This window comes from Chiroxiphia lanceolata, chromosome W (assembly GCF_009829145.1).
Source record: "Chiroxiphia lanceolata isolate bChiLan1 chromosome W, bChiLan1.pri, whole genome shotgun sequence".
In the NCBI taxonomy this organism is placed as follows: Eukaryota; Metazoa; Chordata; class Aves; order Passeriformes; family Pipridae; genus Chiroxiphia; species Chiroxiphia lanceolata.
The window spans coordinates 5,058,716-5,068,630 of NC_045670.1; the positions used below are offsets into that span (position 1 = coordinate 5,058,716).

Sequence of the window (9,915 nt, forward strand, 5' to 3'; positions counted from 1 at the left end):
CTCTCACAGGGGAAAACTGTGGGAGGGGGGCTTGAACTTAGAAATTACATTCTTGGGAGTTTCAAACCACCACACCAGTCAACTTAAGACCGACAATGACTCAGCTTATAAATCAAACAGTATTTCACTGTTTCTGCAGCAATGGGGTGTTACGCATGTTACGGGCATCCCTCATTCTCCTACAGGCCTGTATCGGGGAGGGGGGGTTACTTTATCAGGGAAGGTCCGAGATATACAGACACGAAAAACAGACACCGTTGCTAGCTCAACAAAAACCCCCCAATATTTATTACAAAAGGTGGCCAAGAAAATGAACAAACCCAAAAGGGAGGAATGAGGAGAGGAATAAGCCCCAGCGGGACCTCTCCAGTTACCCAGTTGTTGCCTATAAAGTTATCTTACCAACCTAGCATACCTATAATTACCCATAGCAGAAGTGGCATCCTCGGAGAGTCAGTACGTTAATAAGCTGGCAAGAGTCCCCGTCAGAAGGCAACGTTGTCCTTGAAGTAAAGTTAACTACCTGACAAGAAAGCACTATCTCCATTTTTAAACAATTAATTGAGAGACGACAACCTCTGAGGTGTGGCCAGCACCGCCCCGTCAGGGGTTCTCCATCCCTCCCCCTTGGTTATGTAAGTGCACCCCTTCTGCGCACGCGTGGTTTTCCCTGCGCCTGTGTACTGTACTCAGGGGGGTCTTTTCCAAATGAGTCTGGGGGCGTCCTTCATCATCCTCCTCCTCAGTCTCTCCTTCAAACGACCTTGGAGGACAACTAACCAATCACAGAATACCAATTAAAACAGTTTATACAAGAAGTTCTCTTCAAGGACAACTTTCCCGTTTATCACTGCTTGTTTTCCCATAACTTGACAGGGAAAGAGCAAAGGTTTCACAGGTGTCAGGGTCAAACACAGACCAAAAGTATCAGCATAAATTCACCCTGATACAAGGCCAAAGTATTGTTGAACGTGCTCATGGCACTCTCAAACGTTTCCTTCAAAAACAGAAAGAGGGAATGATGGGTGAATCCCCTGAGGCAAGATTAAATAAGGTAACATATGTGCTTAACTTTTTGCATAGTGCAGAAGGTTTTCAGGAACCTCCCATAGTTTGCCATTTCGCGTCTCTGACACGAAATTCAACTGTTTCCCCCAGGGCCAAGGTGCAGGTAAAAAACTTGCAGACAGGGCAATGGGACATTGTTGGGGAATTATTAACTTGAGGCAGAGGTTATGCTTGTGTCTCCACAGATGAAGGGCCACGTTGTTCTGCATTGGGGTGATCGCTGCTGATGCATCCTACGGAAGAGGAGCTAGACCGAATTAACCCATGGAAGGACCGCAATGTCTGGGTGACCTTGATGAAGGCCTTGAACCAAACCACCTTTTGTGCCTCACTTGCACAACCCAAGCAGCCTTTTCATACCTGCCTGGTAGGGGTTCCATTAAATGGCAGTGAGGCCAACCTTATAGTGGTTGGCCTTAGACCCCTAACAAAGTCTTTTTGCAAAGTTATGCGGCAGTGTACGGACAACTGGGATTTGTGGGATCATTCTCTCCCACGTGCTTTGCTACCTCAAGAATTAGACATCTTGGGGAGTTTAACAACTGAGAACTGTGTTTTCTTTAACCATAGGTTTGATTATGAGCTATATGACGATGGTACAATGGTCCCACTAGGAGAAGGACAACTCCAATCCCAAACCCGGGCAGATGGAGCTCACTTAGCCCTGTAAGGCCATCCATCTAAGAGAAGGTCACTCTAATCAAACCTACGTCCTGAGGACCTCACTGCCACCGTCCAAGCTTGCTTGGCCCTGGCAGATGAACCTCGGGATTAAAGGGTGGGTTCAGTTCCGCGCACACTGAGTCTCAACTAAAAAATCCATTGCGCAGGCTTGAAGGCTTTACCCACATGCAAAAAGTCCTGTAGCGACGGGCGAGGGTCGAAACGGCAGGTGAAAGGTGCACTGGAAGCCGCAGACCCAACCCTGCATGCAGGCGGTTCAGGATATTGGTCATTTGAGACTGACCAGAGATGACAGTCTCTTGGGGCAGCACCCTGAACGACCAAGCAGCCTTTTCAAGGACAACACTGCTTGCTCCACTCGGAGAGGGGCCTAGAAAAGGTGGCCTAAACAAAGCTCATCTCCACTTTCACCCGGTTGGTTAACCGCAGGCCAACGGGCATCTTCTTCCAATGCGGTCGCACAAAGAGCAAAAGACAAAGGCATGCACCTGCCTCCAAAGGTGTACCTAAATTAACTCTAGCATGTTGGAATATCAGAACCATGCTCGATTCTGCGGATAGCGGACGTCCTGAGCGTCGGTCTGCCCTAATTGCCCATGAACTGGCTCGTCTCAACATCGACATCGCCACTCTCAGTGAAGTTCGCCTTCATGAAGAAGGCAGCCTCAGAGAACATGGTACCGGCTACACACTCTTTTGGTCAGGCAAGCCCAGAACCGAAAAACACCTCTCAGGAGTCGGCTTCATGATCAAAAACTCCTTTGTTCCTAAACTCGAAAATCTGCCGACAGGTCACTCTGACCGCATTATCTCCCTACGCCTTCCGCTAAACAACAAGCAACATGTTGTCATCTTTAGTATATATGCCCCAACTCTCCAAGTTGACCCTGCTGAAAAAGATAAATTTTACACTGACCTGCGCCTCCTTACCCAAAAGGTTCCTGCAGACGATAAGATCATTATCCTTGGTGATTTCAACGCCAGAGTAGGCAAGAATTTTGAAGCCTGGAAAGGAGTATTAGGCAAACATGGTGTTGGAAACTGCAACGATAATGGTCGACTTCTGCTAGAATTCTGTGCAGAGCAACAACTCACCGTCACTAATACTATCTTTCAGCAGAAAGATAGTCTGAAGACAACCTGGATGCACCCCTGTTCTAAGCATTGGCACCTCATTGATTATGTCTTGGTGCGACAGAGAGATGCCCGCGATGTCCACCATACCCGCGTGATGCCCAGCGCAGAATGCCAAACAGACCATCGGCTTGTGCGCTGTAAACTCAATTTCAAGCTCAAATTCAAACCAAAAAGGGGCAACATCCCAAGGAGAAGACTCCAAGTTAACAATCTCCAATCAACCACAGTAAGAGACAGTTTCCAGGCAAACCTTCAAACCAGGCTCGAAAACATTCCCACAGCTTCTGCAGATTCCTCTCCGGAAACAATCTGGCACCATATTAAAAACAACATCCTGCAATCCTCTGAAGAATCCTTAGGGTTCTCCTTCAAGAAGAACAAGGACTGGTTTGACGAAAACAACCAAGAAATCCAAGACTTGTTGAGGAAGAAGAGAACCGCCCACCAAGCACACCTTGCACTGCCATCCTGTCACGCAAGAAAAACAGCCTTTCGTCTCGCATGCAACAAGCTCCAACAGAAACTCCATGACATCCAGAACAAGTGGTGGATCGATCTAGCTGAAAAAACTCAATTATGCGCAGATACAGGTGATCACAAAGGTTTCTATGAGGCCTTGAAAACAGCATACGGACCTACATACCACGTCCAAAGACCTCTACTCAGCGCTGATGGTCAAACCCTTCTAACAGATAAAACCTCCATTCTGAATCGATGGTCTGAACATTTTCAGACTCTTTTCAGTACCAACCGTGTAGTCCAAGATTCAGCAATTCAGTCCATCACACAACAACCAGTAAAGTATGAATTGGATACTGCCCCCACTTTAGGAGAAACCCTCAAGGCCACACAGCAGGTGAAAATCGGCAAGGCAACTGGGATTGATGGAATTCCACCTGAAGTCTGGAAATATGGGGGTCTTGCGCTCCACACCAAATTTCACGAGTTTGTGGTGCACTGTTGGCGAACTACCTTCAGACCTTCGTGATGCTGTCATCATCACTTTGTATAAGAAGAAAGGTATTAAATCAGATTGCTCAAACTACCGTGGTATTACTCTGCTCTCCATTGCTGGCAAAATCCTGGCAAGAATACTCTTGAACAGACTAATACCCACTATAGCAGAAGGAATTCTACCTGAAAGTCAGTGTGGTTTCAGAGCCAACAGGAGCACCACAGACATGGTATTTGTTCTGACAACTGCAAGAGAAGTGTAGGGAACAGAACAAAGGTCTCTATGTAACCTTTGTCGACCTCACCAAGGCTTTTGATACTGTGAGTAGAAAAGGTCTGTGGCAGATTTTGGAACGTTTAGGTTGTCCCCCCAAGTTCCTTAAAATGATCATCTCACTCCATGAAGATCAACACGGCCAAGTCAGACATGGCAACGCACTTTCTGAGCCCTTTTTAATTAAGAATGGTGTGAAACAAGGTTGCGTTCTCGCTCCTACCCTATTCACCGTCTTCTTTAGCATGATACTCCAAAGGACCTCGGCAGACCTCGATGATCAGGACGGTATCTACATTCGATATCGTAGTGATGGAAGTCTATTCAATCTAAGGCGACTGAAGGCCCACACCAAGACCTTAAACCATCTTGTCCGGGAGCTGCTTTATGCTGATGACGCCGCCCTTGTTGCCCACACAGAAGCAGCCCTGCAGCGTTTAACATCCTGCTTTGCAGATGCTGCTGAACTCTTTGGGCTGGAAGTCAGCTTAAAGAAGACAGAGGTCCTCCATCAACCTGCACCTCAGGAAGTCTTCCATCATCCCCACATCACCATTGGCCAATCAGAGCTCAAATCAGTCCAACAGTTTAACTACCTTGGTAGCCTCATCTCCTCAGATGGTAAGATCGACGGAGAGATAGACAACAGGTTAGCTAAGGCATATAGTGCCTTTGGAAACCTCCACAAGAGAGTATGGCGTAATAAACACTTGAAGAAAAGCACCAAGATCGGTGTTTACAAAGCCATAGTGTTGTCTACTCTCCTATATGGTTCCGAATCATGGGTCATCTACCGCCACCACCTGCGTCTCCTAGAACGCTTCCATCAACGCTGCCTCCATACAATCCTTAACATCCGCTGGTCAGATTATGTGACCAATACATCTGTACTAGAATGAGCAGCTGTCACTAGTATTGAGGCCATGTTGATGAAAACACAGCTGCGATGGGCAGGGCACGTCTCAAGGATGAAGGACCACCGCCTTCCTAAGATCCTGCTCTATGGTGAACTTGCCACTGGCTACCGCATGACAGGAGCCCCGAAGAAAAGATTCAAGGACTCCCTGAAACAACATCTCAGCCTTGGCCATATTGATCACCATAACTGGTCTACTCTGGTCTCAAATCGGGAGACCTGGAGACATACCATCTATAACGCAGCTGTCTCCTTCGAGAACACATGCAGGATCACTCTCGAGGAAAAAAGGCAACGCAGAAAGAACCGTGTCTTGCAAAATACACCATCTAAGGAGTCTTTCTGCTGTGCCTTTTGCAATCGGATATGTCTGTCACGTATTGACCTCATAAGCCACCAGCGTGCCTGTAGCAAAAGTGGATAGTGCCTTCCCAAATCTTCGTTCGCGAAACCAAGCCATGACAACGGTCCCACAAGATGTATCGCCTAGTGTACCTTTCTATCAGAATCATTCTAATTGGTGCCAACACCTAGGGTGCAATAAAATTGATCCTGCTCCAGGGGTCAATGTTGCGAGACGATTGCCCTCTGTGGAGACAGAACCTGGCCAGGAATTCCCAAAAAAATAACAGGGGGACCTTGTACCATAGGTCGTCTAGGACTGTTAACACCTTCTCACAAAGTGCTTTTTAACCACACCCATCTATCTAGCCACTCTCGTGTTAAATGTACCTTAACTATTGATTCTAAGTGTGACAATTCTGTTAACCTGTGGAGTCGTGGGGAAATAGTAGCTGCCTCAAGCATTAGGGACTTTGAACAAGTTAACCTGCTGGGTTACAAAACAAACCAATCGAACATCTCAAATTTTATATCCATTAGCCACAGATGTTTATAGTGTTCCTCATGCTACTTTACAAAATAGAACGGCTATTGATTTTCTGCTTTTAGTTCACGGACATGACTGTCAGGAGTTTGAAGGAATGTGTTGTATGAATTTATCTGACCATTCTCAATCTATTTATAAACAGATTGCGAAGTTACAGGAAGAAACTCAAAAGATTACTCAGGACACAGGGTTTTTTGGATTAGATAATGTGTTTAAGGGATGGGGGTTACTGATATGGCTTCTTTCTTGCCTCAAGACAGGACTTTTTATCATTGTTATAGCTGTAGTTGTGCTTCTGATGTCCCCATGTATTGTGTCACTTGTACAAAGGACCCTGCAGAAGACGGCACAGGCAATCTTTGTCGCACAAATACAGAAAGGGGGAATTGTGGGGAATTTCGGCTGGACCGAGACCCTAACATGTAATGAGAATATGACTGAGAATGAAGGCGTTAGTCCAGACAACATATCGATGTACCCTGAAGGAAGGGAAAAGCACCAGGAGGAAAGCTGTCCGTGAGAAACAAGAACTTGTTTTGGATAAAGTGACTGAGCAAGATGTATACATAAAAGATATCAGATGTGCAGAGAGACTGTGGGAAAGTAACACTGAAAGAGTCAACCTATCAGCCATGAGATTGTGTTGCTGTGTTTGAAATTAACCTATCTGTAAAGAATACGTGTGCCTAAGAAATGGATAAAAGGAGCTGTAAAAGTGCAAGCTGGGTTTCTTCTATTCTCTTCAATAAACCTTTCTAGTGGATATTCAGTGTCGTGTCCGTTCCAACAGCGACAATAACCCATTCTCATTCTGAGAGTCTATCTAGATTGACTACTAATAGATCAGAAACATGGAAGCATGAACACAGTAAGCATTCCTCATCACTTCCTTGTGTAAGCACTTGGTGAAGAACTGAAAGTTCCTCCTCAGTTCTATCAGCTTCTTCAGAATCCAGTGAAAAGGCAAAAAGTGAAGATGAAAACCAACATGGAAGTTCTGTTTCTAGACACAAACAAAGAAAAGAAAGTCAAACACCAGCAAAAGGTACTTATAGAAAAATAAAAGTAAATGAAATTCCTCCAAAAATGAATGATCCTCAGTATTCTTTCTCAGGTGCACCAGATGACTCTGATTCCAAGACTCTAATTTATCATATAGCACAAACTGTCTCTAAGACAGAGGATGTGTGGGTGAGGATAGAGGACTGCCCTTTTAATAAACCGGGATCTGGAAGATCCCCTATTGGAAATACTCCCCCTGTTATTGACAGAGAAAAGGAGTGTGAATGGTAAAGATTCTAAAGAGGCTAATGAAAAAAACCATCCAGGGAATGGAAATGTTCATACCATTGGTTTAGAAAAATGTCCAAACTCTTTTTTTCAGATAGACAGTTAAGACAATAAAGGAACAGAAGTAAAATCTGTACAGAATTATCCTGTTCCTGCACCAGAAAATAATGAAAGTACTGTTAGTGAGCATACACCATTCTGTTCCAGTAGCTCAAGAAAATAAAACTCCCCCAGTGGTACTGTTGCAACAAGAGTGACTCCTTTCAACTACAGTCCAAGTCCCAGAAGGAGTAACGTGGACAACAGTTCTGCTCAGCCATCACAAATACCAATGCCAATAAATAACAGCACAAAGAAACATGACTCAAAGACTAAAAATACAGACTCCAACAGAACTCAGAATCCTAAATGTCATTCTGGTTCTTACCTGGTGACTTCTGTTTAAGTACATTAAAAATAAAAAAGCAATTGATGCATTATATACAGTAGCTATTTAGAAATGTTGTTTCAAATGAAACTTTAAAAAACTGGGTGTTGGTTTTCTTTGCTATTTTTATCTTTTGTAGATAGGTTTGATTCTTGTTAAAGGGTCCTTGTTCTGGAAGTCATATTTGATAGTATACTTTGTCTTCACCGGTAATATTTTGGAGGAATGCCTAATTGACAGCTTGGAATAAAATTGCTAATGCAATTATATTTGTACAGTATGTTTAGCATATTTAATCAGCATCCTATCCCATAATCCTTTAAGCATTGCTTGTCTTGAAATCATGACCATTAAATTGTCCTGGTTTGGGCTGGGGTAGAGTTAATTTTCTTCACAGTGGCCGGTATTGGGTTGTGTTTTGGATTTGTGCTGAACACAGTGTTGATAATACAGGGATGTTTTTGTTATTGCTGAACAGGGTTTACGTGTGATAGGGCCCTGCTCTCCTGGAGATGGTTGAACACCTGTCTGCCCATGGGAAGCAGTGAATGAATTCCTTGTTTTTCTTTGCTTGTGTGCACAGCTTTTGCTCTCCTTATTAAACTGTCTTTATCACAACCCATGAGTTTTTTAGCTTTTACTCTTCCAATTCTCTCTCTTATCTTACTGGTGGGGGAGTGAGTGAGCAGCTGCATGGTACTTGGTTTCTGGCTCAGGTTAAACCACAACACAGATAGAGATGATACAGTCATATTGCTTTATCAATTGTTTATGGCTTACAGACTGACTAAACTACATCAGGGAAGAATTGATATTATTTATGCAAAAAAAGTAACTCAATTTTACTATTTCTGAGTTCTTCTAACACAATAATTAATCATGTGGCTGAGAAATTCACAGTACTGTGGTTTCATCTGAACAAGCCTTCCCAGACTCCTTTTCTCCATTAATAGAACTGATGGTTCATTTTCTGAAATAATGATTAACATTTCTGTAGTCACATAATATGGCAATGCACTTTCTGAGCCCTTTCTAATAACCAATGGTGTGAAACAAGGCTGTGTTCTCGCACCAACCCTATTCACAATCTTTTTCAGCATGATGCTCCAAAGGGCCACGGCAGACCTCGATGATCAGGACGGTATCTACATTCGACACCGTACTGATGGAAGCCTTTTCAACCTAAGGCAACTGAAGACCCACACTAAGACCTTAAAATCATCTTGTCCAGGAGTTGCTTTATGCTGATGATGCCACCCTTGTCGCCCACACAGAAGCAGCTCTGCAGCGTTTAACATCCTACTTTGCAGATTCTGCTGAGCTCTTTGGGCTGGAAGTCAGCTTAAAGAAGACAGAGGTTCTCCATCAACCAGCACCTCAGGAAGTCTTCCTTCATCCCCACATCACCATTGACCAATCAGAGCTGAAATCAGTCCAGCAGTTTAATTACCTAGGCAGCCTCATCTCCTCGGATGGTAAGATTGACAGAAAGATAGACAACAGGTTAGCAAAGGCATATAGTGCTTTCGGAAAGCTTCATAAAAGAGTTTGGAGTAATAAACACCAGGAGAAAAGTACCAAGATCAGTGTTTACAGAACCATAGTGCTGTCTACTCTCTTATACGGATCTGAATCATGAGTCATCTACCGCCACCACCTGCGTCTCCTAGAACGCTTCCATCAACGCTGTCTCTGCGCAATCCTAAACATCCACTGGTCAGATTGTGTGACCCAATACTTCTGTTCTAGAACAAGCAGCAGTCACAAGTATTGAGGTCATGTTACTGAGAACACAGCTGCGTTGGACAGGGTACATCTCCAGGATGAAGGATCACCGCCTCCCGAAGATCTTACTTTATGGTGAACTTGCCACTGGCTGCCACAAGAGAGCAACCCCAAAGAGAAGATACAAGGACTCCCTGAAACACCATCTCAACCTTGGCCATATTGATCACCATAACTGGTCTACTCTGGTCTCCAATCGGGAGGCCTGGAGACACACCATCTATAACGCTGCAGATGTTTTTGAGAAAGCACGCAGGATCACCCTTGAGGAGAAAAGACAACTGTCGCTGGGTATCTGTCGAAAGGCCTTGGTCCTGTGGGGGAAGAAAGACACGCGACACACACACACTAGGATGAAGAGACACGCTAGGATGAAGAACCAGAGAGATGTCTGCCTGCTCAGCGCAGCAGGCAACCCTTTATTCAGTTCTCCCACTTCTGCTTTTCCACACACACAACACAAACATATTCCCACAGAAAACACCGAGGAA

General features: G+C 44.5%; 1 pseudogene; it reads left to right on the plus strand.

Moving 5' to 3' along the window:
- LOC116779974 overlaps positions 1-7,657 on the plus strand; it is a 37,072-nt pseudogene extending 29,415 nt beyond the window's left edge.
- The last annotated feature ends 2,258 nt before the right edge of the window (positions 7,658-9,915 follow it).